Here is a 14,070-nt window from a genome sequence, read left to right as displayed (position 1 = left end):
TATTATTACATTAGTATTGGAAGCGATGTTGTGGATTAGATCAGTGACAGGGCATGGTGTGGATATTATTACATTAGTATTGGAAGCGATGGTGTGGATTAGATCACAGTTAAGGCATGGTGTGGATATTATTACATTAGTACTGGAGGTGATGGTGTGGACTAGATCAGTGATAGGGCATGGTGTGGATATTATTACATTAATATTGAAAGCGTTGTTGTGGACTAGAACATTGTTGGAGCATGGTATGGAGAGTATTACATTACTATTGGAAGCGATGGTGTGGACTAGATCAGTGATAGGGCATGGTGTGGATATTATTACATTAGTATTGGAAGCGATGGTGTGTACTACATCAGTGATAGGGCATGGTGTGGATATTATTACATTAGTATTGGCAGTGATGGTGTGGATTAGGTCAGTGATAGGGCATGGTGGGGATATTATTACATTACTATTGGAAGCGATGGTGTGGACTAGATCAGTGATAGGGCATGGTGTGGATATTACTACATTAGTACTGGAAGCGATGGTGTGGATTAGATCAGTGATAGGGCATGGTGTGGATATTATTACATTAGTATTGGAAGCGATGGTGTGGATTAGATCAGTGATAGGGCATGGTGTGGATATTATTACATTAGTATTGGAAGCGATGGTGTGGATTAGATCAGTGATAGGGCATGGTGTGGATATTGCTACATCAGTATTGGAAGCGATGGTGTGGACTAGATCAGTGATAGGGCATGGTGTGGATATTATTACATTAGTATTGGAAGCGATGGTGTGTACTACATCAGTGATAGGGCATGGTGTGGATATTATTACATTAGTATTGGCAGTGATGGTGTGGATTAGGTCAGTGATAGGGCATGGTGGGGATATTATTACATTACTATTGGAAGCGATGGTGTGGACTAGATCAGTGATAGGGCATGGTGTGGATATTACTACATTAGTACTGGAAGCGATGGTGTGGATTAGATCAGTGATAGGGCATGGTGTGGATATTATTACATTAGTATTGGAAGCGATGGTGTGGATTAGATCAGTGATAGGGCATGGTGTGGATATTATTACATTAGTATTGGAAGCGATGGTGTGGATTAGATCAGTGATAGGGCATGGTGTGGATATTGCTACATCAGTATTGGAAGCGATGGTGTGGATTAGATCAGTGATAGGGCATGGTGTGGATATTGTTACATCAGTATTGGAAGCGATGGTGTGGATTAGATCAGTGATAGTGCATGCTGTGGATATCACTACATTAGTATTGGAAGTGATGGTGTGGACTAGATCAGTGACAGGCATGGTTTGGATATTACTACATTAGTATTGGAAGCGATGGTGTGGATTAGATCATCGATAGGGCATGGTGTAGATATTACTACATTGTTATTGGAAGCGATGGTGTGGATTAGATCAGTGATAGGGCATGGTGTGGATATCACTACATTAGTATTGGAAGCGATGGTGTGGACTAGATCAGTGATAAGGCATGGTGTGGATATTACTACATTAGTATTGGTAGTGATGCTGTGGACTAGATCAGTGATAGGGCATGGTGTGCATATTATTACATTAGTATGGGAAGCGATGGTGTGGACTAGATCACTGATAGGGCATGGTGGGGATATTATTACATTAGTATTGGAAGCGATGGTGTGGACTAGATCAGTGATAAGGCATGGTGTGGATATTACTACCTTAGTATTGGAAGTGATGCTGTGGACTCGATCAGTGATAGGGCATGGTGTGGATATTACTACATTAGTATTGGAAGCGATGGTGTGGATTAGATCAGTGATAGGGCATGGTGTGGATATTATTACATTAGTATTGGAAGCGATGGTGTGGATTAGATCAGTGATAGGGCATGGTGTGGATATTACTACATTAGTATTGGAAGCAATCGTGTGGATTAGATCAGTGATAGGGCATGGTGTGGATATTATTACATTAGTATTGGAAGCGATGGTGTGGACTAGATCAGTGATAGGGCATGCTGTGGATATTTTTACATTAGTATTGGAAGCGATGGTGTGGATTAGATCTGTGACCGGGCATGGTGTGGATATTATTGCACTAGTATTGGAAGGGATGGTGTGGATTAGATCAGTGATAGGGCATGGTGTGGATATTACTGCATTAGTACTGGAAGCGATGGTGTGGATTAGATCAGTGATAGGGCATGGTGTGGATATTATTACATTAGTATTGGAAGTGATGGTGTGGATTAGATCAGCGGTAGGGCATGGTGTGGATATTATTACATTAGTATTGGGAGTGATGGTGTGGATTAGATCAATGATAGGCCATGGTGGGGATATTATTTCATTACTATTGGAAGTGATTGTGTGGATTAGATCGGCGTTAAGGCATGGTGTCGATATTACTCCATTAGTATTGGAAGCGATGGTGTGGATTAGATCAGTGATAGGGCATGGTGTGGATATTACTACATTAGTATTGGAAGCGATAGTGTGGATTAGATCAGTGACAGGGCATGGTGTGGATGTTATTTCATTAGTATTGGAAGTGATGGTGTGGATTATATCAGTGATAGGGCATGCTGTGGATATTATTACATTAGTATTTGTGGCGATGGTCTGGACTAGATCAGTGATAGGGCATGGTGTAGATATTATGACATTACTATTGGAAGCGATGGTGTGGATTAGATCAGTGATAGGGCATGGTGTGGATATTATTACATTAGTATTGGATGTGATGGTGTGGATTATGTCAGTGGTAGGGCATGGTGTGGATATTATTACATTAGTATTGGAAGCGATGGTGTGGATTAGATCATCGACAGGGCATGGTGTGGATATTACTTCATTAGCATTGGAAGCGATTCTGTGGATTAGATCAGTGACAGGGCATGGTGGGGATATTACTACATTAGTATTGGAAGCGATGGTGTGGATTAGATCAGTAATAGGGCATGGTGTGGTATTAATACATTAGTATTGGAAGCGATGGTGAGGACTAGATCAGTGATAGGACATGGTGTGGATATTATTACATTAGTATTGGCAGTGATGGTGTGGATTAAATCAGTGATAGGGCATGGTGAGGATATTATTACATTAGTATTGGAAGCGATGTTGTGGACTAGATCTGTGATAGGGCATGGTGTGGATATTATTACATTAGTATTGGGAGCGATGGTGTGGAGTAGATCAGTGATAGGGCATGGGGCGGATATTACTACATTAGTATTGGAAGCGATGGTGTGGATTAGATCAGTGATAGGGCATGGTGTGGATATTACTACATTAGTATTGGAAGCCATGGTGTGGACTAGATCCGTGATAGGGCTAGGTGTCAATATTATTACATTAGTATTGGAAGCGATGGTGTGGATCAGGTCAGTGATAGGGCATGGTGTGGATATTGCTACATCAGTATTGGAAGCGATGGTATGGATTACATCAGTGATAGGGCACGGTGTGGATAATATTACATTAGTATTGGAAGCGATGGTGTGCATTAGATCAGTGATAGGGCATGGTGTGGATATCACTACATTAGTATTGGAAGCGATGGTGTGGACTAGATCAGTGATAGGGCATGGTGTGGATATCATTACATTAGTATTGGAAGCGATGGTGTGGACTAGATCAGTGATAGGGCATGGTGTGGATATCATTACATTAGTATTGGAAGCGATGGTGTGGACTAGATCAGTGTTAGGGCATAGTGTGGATATTATTACATTAGTATTGGAAGCGATGGTGTGGATTAGGTCAGTGATAGGGCATGGTGTGGATATTACTACATTAGTATTGGAAGCGATGGTGTGGATTAGATCAGTGATAGGGCATGGTGTGGATATTACTACATTAGTATTGGAAGCGATGGTGTGGATTAGATCAGTGATAGGGCATGGTGTGGATATTACTACATGAGTATTGGAAGTGATGGTGTGGATTAGATCAGTGATAGGGCATGGTGTGGATATTGCTACATCAGTATTGGAAGCGATGGTGTGGATTAGATCAGTGATAGGGCATGGTGTGGATATTATTACATTAGTATTGGAACCGATGGTGTGGATTAGATCAGTGATAGGGCATGGTGTGGATATTGCTACATCAGTATTGGAGGCGATGGTGTGGATTAGATCAGTGATAGGGCATGGTGTGGATATTATTACATTAGTATTGGAAGCGATGGTGTGGACTAGCTCAGTGACAGGGCATGGTGTGGATATTATTACATTAGTATTGGACGTGATGGTGTGGATTATGTCAGTGGTAGGGCATGGTGTGGATATTATTACATTAGTATTGGATGTGATGGTGTGGATTATGTCAGTGGTAGGGCATGGTGTGGATATTATTACATTAGTATTGGATGTGATGGTGTGGATTATGTCAGTGGTAGGGCATGGTGTGGATATTATTACATTAGTATTGGAAGCGATGGTGTGGATTAGATCATCGACAGGGCATGGTGTGGATATTACTTCATTAGCATTGGAAGCGATTCTGTGGATTAGATCAGTGACAGGGCATGGTGGGGTATTACTACATTAGTATTGGAAGCGATGGTGTGGATTAGATCAGTAATAGGGCATGGTGTGGTATTAATACATTAGTATTGGAAGCGATGGTGTGGACTAGATCAGTGATAGGACATGGTGTGGATATTATTACATTAGTATTGGCAGTGATGGTGTGGATTAAATCAGTGATAGGGCATGGTGAGGATATTATTACATTAGTATTGGAAGCGATGTTGTGGACTAGATCTGTGATAGGGCATGGTGTGGATATTATTACATTAGTATTGGGAGCGATGGTGTGGAGTAGATCAGTGATAGGGCATGGGGCGGATATTACTACATTAGTATTGGAAGCGATGGTGTGGATTAGATCAGTGATAGGGCATGGTGTGGATATTACTACATTAGTATTGGAAGCCATGGTGTGGACTAGATCCGTGATAGGGCTAGGTGTCAATATTATTACATTAGTATTGGAAGCGATGGTGTGGATCAGGTCAGTGATAGGGCATGGTGTGGATATTGCTACATCAGTATTGGAAGCGATGGTATGGATTACATCAGTGATTGGGCACGGTGTGGATAATATTACATTAGTATTGGAAGCGATGGTGTGCATTAGATCAGTGATAGGGCATGGTGTGGATATCACTACATTAGTATTGGAAGCGATGGTGTGGACTAGATCAGTGATAGGGCATGGTGTGGATATCATTACATTAGTATTGGAAGCGATGGTGTGGACTAGATCAGTGATAGGGCATGGTGTGGATATCATTACATTAGTATTGGAAGCGATGGTGTGGACTAGATCAGTGTTAGGGCATAGTGTGGATATTATTACATTAGTATTGGAAGCGATGGTGTGGATTAGGTCAGTGATAGGGCATGGTGTGGATATTACTACATTAGTATTGGAAGCGATGGTGTGGATTAGATCAGTGATAGGGCATGGTGTGGATATTACTACATTAGTATTGGAAGCGATGGTGTGGATTAGATCAGTGATAGGGCATGGTGTGGATATTACTACATGAGTATTGGAAGGGATGGTGTGGATTAGATCAGTGATAGGGCATGGTGTGGATATTGCTACATCAGTATTGGAAGCGATGGTGTGGATTAGATCAGTGATAGGGCATGGTGTGGATATTATTACATTAGTATTGGAACCGATGGTGTGGATTAGATCAGTGATAGGGCATGGTGTGGATATTGCTACATCAGTATTGGAGGCGATGGTGTGGATTAGATCAGTGATAGGGCATGGTGTGGATATTATTACATTAGTATTGGAAGCGATGGTGTGGACTAGCTCAGTGACAGGGCATGGTGTGGATATTATTACATTAGTATTGGACGTGATGGTGTGGATTAGATCAGTGATAGGGCATGGTGTGCATATTATTACATTAGTATTGGAAGCGATGGTGTGGACTAGATCAGTGATAGGGCATGGTGTGGATATTATTACATTATTATTGGAAGTGATGGTGTGGATTAGATCAGCGATAGGGCATGGTGTGGATATTATTACATTAGTATTGGGAGTGATGGTGTGGATTAGATCAATGATAGGCCAAGGTGGGGATATTATTCCATTAGTATTGGAAGTGATGGTGTGGATTAGATTGGCGTTAAGGCATGGTGTCGATATTATTACATTAGTATTGGAAGCGATGGTGTGGATTAGATCAGTTATAGGGCATGGTGGGGATATTACTACATTAGTATTGGAAGCGATAGGGTGGATTAGATCAGTGATAGGGCATGGTGTGGATATTACTACATTAGTATTGGAAGCGATGGTGTGGATTAGATCAGTGATAGGGCATGGTGTGGATATTACTACATTAGTATTGGAAGCGATGGTGTGGATTAGATCAGTGTTAGGGCATGGTGTGGATATTATTACATTAGTATTGGAAGCGATGGTGTGGACTAGATCAGTGATAGGGCATGGTGTGGATATTATTACATTAGTATTTGAAGCGATGGTGTGGATTACATCAGTGTTAGGGCATGGTGTGGATATTATATGGGTGTTAGGGCACGGTGTGGATATCATAGTAATGTAGGGCACAGTGTGATTATTATATTAGAGGCCACTGTAAGAATATATATTAGCAGCCACTGTGTCTTGGACGTTGACAATGATACTAGGGTGTACTCCAAACAGTGCGATTTGTGGGTTTTCTTTTTCTAGATGAAGTTCTTCCTCTGCAGAGTACTCTAAATACTCACTCCTTGGCACTCAGGGCCGTGGACAGGAGCTTTTTACTCACCAATGAAGAACACCAAGTTAACACGACCCTCGTGCTGCCCTGAGGAAGTTGAAGCTCCTCGCTGCTTCTGGCACCTCCGCGGGAAGTTCGTTGGGGCGGGATCGCGCGCCCTCTGGTGGCTCCGTGGTTCAGCACAGACGCTCTTGCTCACAGTTTCTCGGCGGATGTGCGCCCCCTCCTGGCTGTCCTGAAATACCTATAAAATTCAATATTCCGTTTATTCAGTGTCATAATTTTGGAAATTCAAACCGAAATAAAGGCCACTACATCCATACCCTTCCCATAAATGGTGATGGAAGAATTATTTGGAAGCCAAATGGAATGAAGTGACTCTATACACAAATTAAAACACAAAAACCTACTCAAAATTGTCCAGAGACTACAACTTCAAATGCAAAACTATAATCTAAAAGAAAACCTAAGAGACATTGGATCTGGTGTTGAGTTTTAACACACAGCATCAAGTGCCAATTCGTGAAAATACTGAGAACAGACTTTATAAAGCTAAATTTTCTACTATGAAAAACCCTATTCAGAGAACAAAAAGACAAGACACACTGTGAGAAGATATTTAGAAAATACAAACGTGATTTTAAAAACTGTATTGAAGATACACAAAGAACTCTTCAAACGAACACTAAGAAAACTAAAAACCCAAATAAAACTGGGTAAATATCTGAACAGACATCCAGCCAAATAAAATGTATAGATAGCAGGCCAGGTGTGGTGGCTCATGCCTATAACCCCAGCACTTTGGGAGGCTGAGGCGGGTGAGTCACCTGAGGTCAGGAATTTGAGATCAGCCTGGCCAACATAGTGATACCCCCTCTCTACTAAAAATACAAAAAAATTAGCCACGCATGGTGGTGGGTGCCTGTAATCCCAGCTACTTGGGAGGCTGATGCAAGAGAATTGCTTGAACATCGGAGGTGGAGGTTGCAGTGACCCAAGATCACGCCACTGCACTCCAGCCTGAGTGACAGAACGAGACTCTATCTCAATAAAAAAAAAAAGAAAAAAGAAAAAAAAGAAAATATACAGATATCACATAATCACACAAAAGGATGCTCAATATATCTCATTAGGAGACTGCAAATTAAAATAATGCTGAGATATCACTGCACACCTAGTACAACTGTGGTACTCTTAAAAAAGCTCAACAGTAACAATTGGAGGTTGAAGAACAATAGGTACGGCCATTCATTACTGGCAGAATGCATGAATGGGTACAGCCACTTTGGGAAATAGTTTGACAGTTTTTCCCAAAGATAAACAAGTCTTACCTTACAATCCAACAAATGCACCCCTAAATTGTGTATGTTTAGACAGCTGCTTTGAAAAATTATGTTCAAACAAAAACTAGCATGTAATTATATACGAGCCACTCTACTCATAATGGCCAAAACTTGAAGTAATCAGAACGTTCTTCAATAGCTGAATGCATAATCAATTTGAAGTACAACCATGCAATGGAACACCATTCACCAACAGAAAGGAATGAACTGTCAATCCATGAAAACAAATGAATGAATCTTGCATCTATGTTGCTAAGTAAAGGGTGGCAGTATGAAGATGTTATACATTATATGACTCCATTCATATAACATTCTGGAAAAAGCACAACCAAAGAGATGATAGTCAGATCAGTGACTGTCTGGGGTGGGGATTTGAAGTATTCTGTATGCTGCTTCAGTAGTGGATATCTGACACTATGCATTTGATAAAACCCACAGAATTTTAATGCACAAAGAACAAACCACAATCTACACAAATTAAATGATTTAGGATGTGGAAGTATCTAAGGACAAAATACAGAGTGCAACCAAGAATCGAACTGTATTACCAATGTATGTTGCAAGTGGTGGGCCAAAGGTGCTGAGCTGGAAATGAGTAGAAGCCATAGACTAAAAACAAAACGTACTATATACACCAACAGTGGACTCTATTTTATAAAGTTATTTCCCATAGGGATAATAGTTAATTTTGAAACTACTATATCTGTAAAAAGAAAAATAACCATGATTTTCCTCTATACTATCAACACTCCACTTTTAACAGCAAATTGTGGGGGGGTGGGGGGTGTTTCCCATACCAACCAATATTCCAACTCTCTGGAAAACAATTGGGTATCCTGTAATTCAACTGTGACACTGATTACCTGGAGTTAGTATACACCCTACAAGTTAAGGGCTTAGTAACACCAGACTGTCCACAACCTCAGATGCCAATCACAAGTAGTGAATCCCCAGTTTACCCAAACTTCTATATGACTTGGCCAGAAACTAGGCATTCCTACACCCCCTCTTCAGGTTTGACAATTTGCTATGATGGCTTATGGAACTAGGAAATACTTACTTATGTTTACTAGTTATTATGGTCTCAATGTGTGTACACCCCCACCCCAAATTCCTATTTTGAAATGTAATCCCCAAAGGGATGGTATTCAGAGGTAACCGAGAGGTGATCGGATCATGAGAGTGCTGTCCTCATGAATGAAACCAGTGCCCTTATAAAAGCATCTAGGAGCCCGTTTCCCCATTCTGCCATGTCACGACATGCTAGAAGGCACTATCTATGATAGATGAGCCCTCACTAGACATCAAATCTGTCAGCCTTGATCTGGAACTTTCCAAATTCCATATTTTAGGAATTTTTATGGAAGCTTCATCATGTAGACATGATGGATTATTAACTCAATTTCCAGTCCCTTCACACCCTCAAAGGATTGCATGTTAAGCTAAAAGTTACAACCTTCTTATCATGGCTTGGTCTTTCTGGTGACCATCCCCATCCTGAAACCATCCAGGAACCCACAGAGTGTCCTTATTAGAACAGAAGCCATTCCTATTATCCACGAGATTCCAAGAGATTTAGGAACTCTGCATCAGGAACCAGGGCCAAAGACCAAATATTAGAACACAAGATGCTCCTAGCACCCCTACTGTTCAGGAAATTATAATAGTTTTAGAAGCTCTGTACCAGGAACTGCAGACACAGACCAAACATATATTTCTTATTAAGTCCCAACCTGGAATCTTGATCAAGAATGAATTCATTGTTCCCAATGGTACAAGGGATGAAATAAATGGCAGATAGTAGGAGCCAGGTTCCTCACTATTACAGTGAGAAGTTACAGATAAAAAATAGGGAAGCCTAGAATGATCTCTGTCATAATGAGTCAGAATATATATATACAACATAAGTATAAACTCACATTTAGCTTAACATATACATAGATGGTTCCACATAGAAACCTTTATAATTAAGTGGGTACATATAAGTTAGAAGACACACATATATTTCTTTGCACTGTCAGCTGTAAGTGTCATGACGCAATGACCACATTTAGTGGCCAGATGTAAGTTGTTCATACCATTCTCTAACAAAAGAAATCAGGGCTATTAGAAGAAATAGCTGAAACTAGGACTGGGACAGAAAATATATGAGCCAGGGTACTTTTGAAGTAACAGAAATAAATTATAAAAAAAAACCATGAAATTACGTAAAAGGAGCCAGTGGAAAGAGCTACCAATGGCCACAGGTATGAACAAAGAGCAACAAAATACTGTACAATTAGATAACAACCAAAAGATTAAAGTAACTATCTGTGGACCCATACTGGTATAAATAAATGATTAAACAGATATGCAAATGGGCTGAATAGAAATCTCTTATACAGAAGAATTCCAAATACCTGATATAGACAGCCATCAAGGAGGTGGGGCTAACTCCCCACTCCTTTAAGTATGAGCTCTGCATGATGACTTCCTCCAAAAGCATACATACAATATAGACATGGGAAAAAAGTAACTTCACAGTGAAAAACCTGAAAACACTGCCTCAACCAAGTGATAAAAGTTAACATTAATGGTGATAACACATCTTGAGAGCATGAAGTGACTAGACTAGCGCTTGCAAACCAAAAATAAAATTCAAAGATCTTTCCCACAACCACCTCTCCACCAGGGGACACCAAAGTTAACCTGGAAGACTGGTTCAGGCTATGATGGGAAAGAGGTGGTCAGACATGCCTCATGATGCCCTCCTCCCTTTTGGAATTCAGGAAAAGCCAATCAGCATTTAACATCAACACAACCTTAAATCTGATAAGAAACATTTACAATCTATTCTCTCTGAAGCCTGCTACCTGCAAGCTTCATCTCCATGACAAAACCTTGGTCTCCATAACCCCTTATCATAGCCCAGACACTCCTTTCTATTGATAGTAAGTCTTTCAACAAACTGCCAATCAGAAAAATTTTAAATGTACCTATAACCTGGAAGCCCCACCCCACCCTAATCCATTGGGTTGTCCCACCTTTCTGGACCGAACCAATATATATCTTAAATACACTTGATTGATGTCTCCTATCTCCCTAAAATGTATAGAACCAACCTGCACCCCAAAGACCTTGGGCACATGTTCTCAGGGTCTCCTGAGGGCTGTGTCAAGGGCCATGGTCACTCATATTTGGCTCAGAATACATCTCTTCAAATATTTTACAGTCTTTGACTCTTTTTGTGGACACACTACACATCTGCTCTGCTTCCCGCAAACCCCTAAACCCAGGCTGATTATGAGAAAAACCCCAAGTAAACCACAATGGAGGACATTCTACACAATACCTGACCAATCCTCCTAACACTGTTCCAGGTCCTCAGAAGTAAAGTCTGAGAGACTGTCACAGCCAAGAAGAGCCTGACATGATGACTAAATGTCCTATGGGATCCTAGATAGGATCCTGGGAGAGAAAAAGGCAGAACTAAGGGAAACCAAATAAGATGTGAGCTTATTTAATAATATAGTAATACCCAGTCATTAAGTATGACAAGAAATGATGTAAGATGTTGGTCAGGAGTGGTGGCTCATGTCTGTAATCCCAGCACTTTGGGAGGCTGAGGCGGGCGGATCACCTGAGATCAGGAGTTCAAGACCAGCCTGGCCAATGTGGTGAAACCTCATCTCTACTAAAAATACAAAAATTAGCCGGGCATGATGGCAGGCGCCTGTAATACCAGCTACTCAGGAGGCTGAGGCAGGAGAATCGCTTGAACCTGGGAGGCGGAGGTTGCAGTGAGCCGAGATCACGCCACTGCACTCCAGCCTGGTTGAGACTCTGTCTGGAAAAAAAAAAAAAAAAAAGATGTTAAACCTATCTGATACATGTTGATATGTTAAAAAGAGGGGAAACTAGGTTGCGTCTACATGGGAAATCTGCATTTTCTTCCCAATTTCTGTATGAATCTAAAACTAATTTAAAATAAAACCTCTATTTAAAAATTGTAATTTTTTCAGATATCTGCTAAATTATTTGTACTAAAAATTAGTAATTGACAGTAACTACTCCTACTTTTAAAAATAAGAGCATTCATGATACTGCAAAGTAAATTATACAGACTAATATATACTTTCAAAGAAATGCCCCTTTTACATGTTTTATGTTATGATAACATATATGTGTAAACATGGTCATATCATTTTTCTTATGGTGTAGTTCACTCTCTAAGAAAGCTGGTCATCTTAGAACCAGGGAAAAAAATTCACATTTTGGAGACTATTTCAATTTACGGCTGGACGTTTTCAAAGTATGACTTTGTGGGAAAAAAAAAAAAGTTCAAATTGATTCATTGTGACTGGATCACTTATTCTAATGAATGCTTGTCTTTATTTTGTTTCCCAGCATTCCTTTCAGCTATGATACAACAGAAGCAAATATTTGCCACTGGAAAAAATATTCAAAGACACTCTTAGGTTAATCTATAGCTGATGACAGTCAGTCTAGTCTATATAGCAAGCAGCTTCAAGATATGATTACTTAGCTAAGAGGGAAATGGGACGTGACTGCTGCCTCATTCCCACGCCTCTCTGGACCTGATAATTTAGAGGAAGCTCACATTCACAAGATAAAAATTTTCTTTTCTTTCTCAGTATTAAATATGCTGTCACAATAGAAGAAAGCTTTACTGACTTCTTAAATGATGTGTTGAGACCGGAAACCTAAAATGATAGTTACTGAGAATACTGCTAATGCCCTAAGTTTTTAGTCACACCCTCACCTAGGTAGGAACCTAACCAAAAGGGGAGAACTGTTGAACAAATTACGGGAGGTCATTGTTTTGGTCACAACTCCCGCATTAGGCCACACTGAGCAGGCAAAACCAGAATGGAGACACTCACGCTGAATGACACACAACAAAGCTGAAACTTTAAGGAAGTAGATAGATCCCAAAAGAGCTCCCTTTTTCCCTGAAGAGATTCCAGTCTACCTGAGTCAGCATAAAGAAGTCCCCTCTGCTTTAATTCTTACCAAAACAAGTAACTTGAAGTAATCTGATATTAACAAATCAGTTGTTATTTTCTATTGCTCTATTTCCGCCTTACACAACACAGTGTTCTGCTATTGCCCAGAGGGCACTGAGACCAAATAAAACTTGAAAATGCCACACTGAAAGCAAATAAGTCCTAATAACTCAATTTACAACGATAACAAAGAGTGACACCAATGCCCAAAGTTTTGATCAATATCTCAAAATTGAGAGGCTGACCAAAAGGGAGGAATTCTTACATCAAACAACATTTGGGCTTTAGAAGCCTCCCAAGGAGTCCTTGTAAAGAGTCGCGGCCGGGCGCCGTGGCTCACGCCTGTAATCCCGGCACTTTGGGAGCCGAGACGGGTGGATCATGAGGTCAGGAAATCGAGACCATCATGGCTTACAAGGTGAAACCCAGTCTCTACTAAAAAAAAATACAAAAAAATTAGCCGGACTTGGTGGCGGCAGCCTGCAGTCCCAGCTACTCGGGAGGCCGGGACAGGAGAATGGCATGAACCCGGGAGGCGGAGCTTGCTGTGAGCTGAGATCGCGCCACTGCACTCCAGCCTGGGCGACAGAGCGAGACTCAGCCTCAAAAAAGAAAAAAGAAGAAGAAGAAGAAGAATCGCAACCTAATTTAGTATAGAAACAAACTGAAAATCTGACTTGGGAATGTATCATGGTAACAAACAGCGGCGGTTCAGCCAATCACATCAGCCGAGTGTCAGTCAATGGCCGGCAGCCAGCTGTTCAAAACAAGATCCAAGAAGGCAAATCCGGGCTGTAACCAGGTCTGTAACCAATCCAGCCACCTCTATACCTCACTTCTGTTTTCTGTATGTCACTTTTTTTCTCTGGCTATAAATATAACCCGCACATGTTGTGTGGCAGATCATTCTGAACCATTTTTGGTCTGGACTGCTGCCTGATTCTAGAACCACAAAAAAAAAGCCAGTT

At 40.8% G+C, this 14,070-nt stretch overlaps 1 long non-coding RNA gene across 1 annotated transcript in view; it reads right to left on the bottom strand.

Moving 5' to 3' along the window:
* LOC134756490 (uncharacterized) overlaps positions 1 to 11,748 on the bottom strand; it is a 61,328-nt gene extending 49,580 nt beyond the window's left edge. Inside the window, exons 1-2 of the long non-coding RNA XR_010129229.1 lie at positions 11,614 to 11,748; positions 6,802 to 6,997 (exon numbers count right to left, since the gene is read on the bottom strand). This is a non-coding gene — a long non-coding RNA (uncharacterized lncRNA). The remainder of the gene's footprint in view (positions 1 to 6,801; positions 6,998 to 11,613) is intronic.
* Positions 11,749 to 14,070: the final 2,322 nt, after the last annotated feature.

This window comes from Gorilla gorilla, chromosome 9 (genome assembly GCF_029281585.2).
Source record: "Gorilla gorilla gorilla isolate KB3781 chromosome 9, NHGRI_mGorGor1-v2.1_pri, whole genome shotgun sequence".
NCBI classification, from domain to species: domain Eukaryota; kingdom Metazoa; phylum Chordata; class Mammalia; order Primates; family Hominidae; genus Gorilla; species Gorilla gorilla.
The sequence above is the reverse complement of the archived record's forward strand: the minus strand, read 5'-3'. Positions and strand labels throughout refer to the sequence as shown.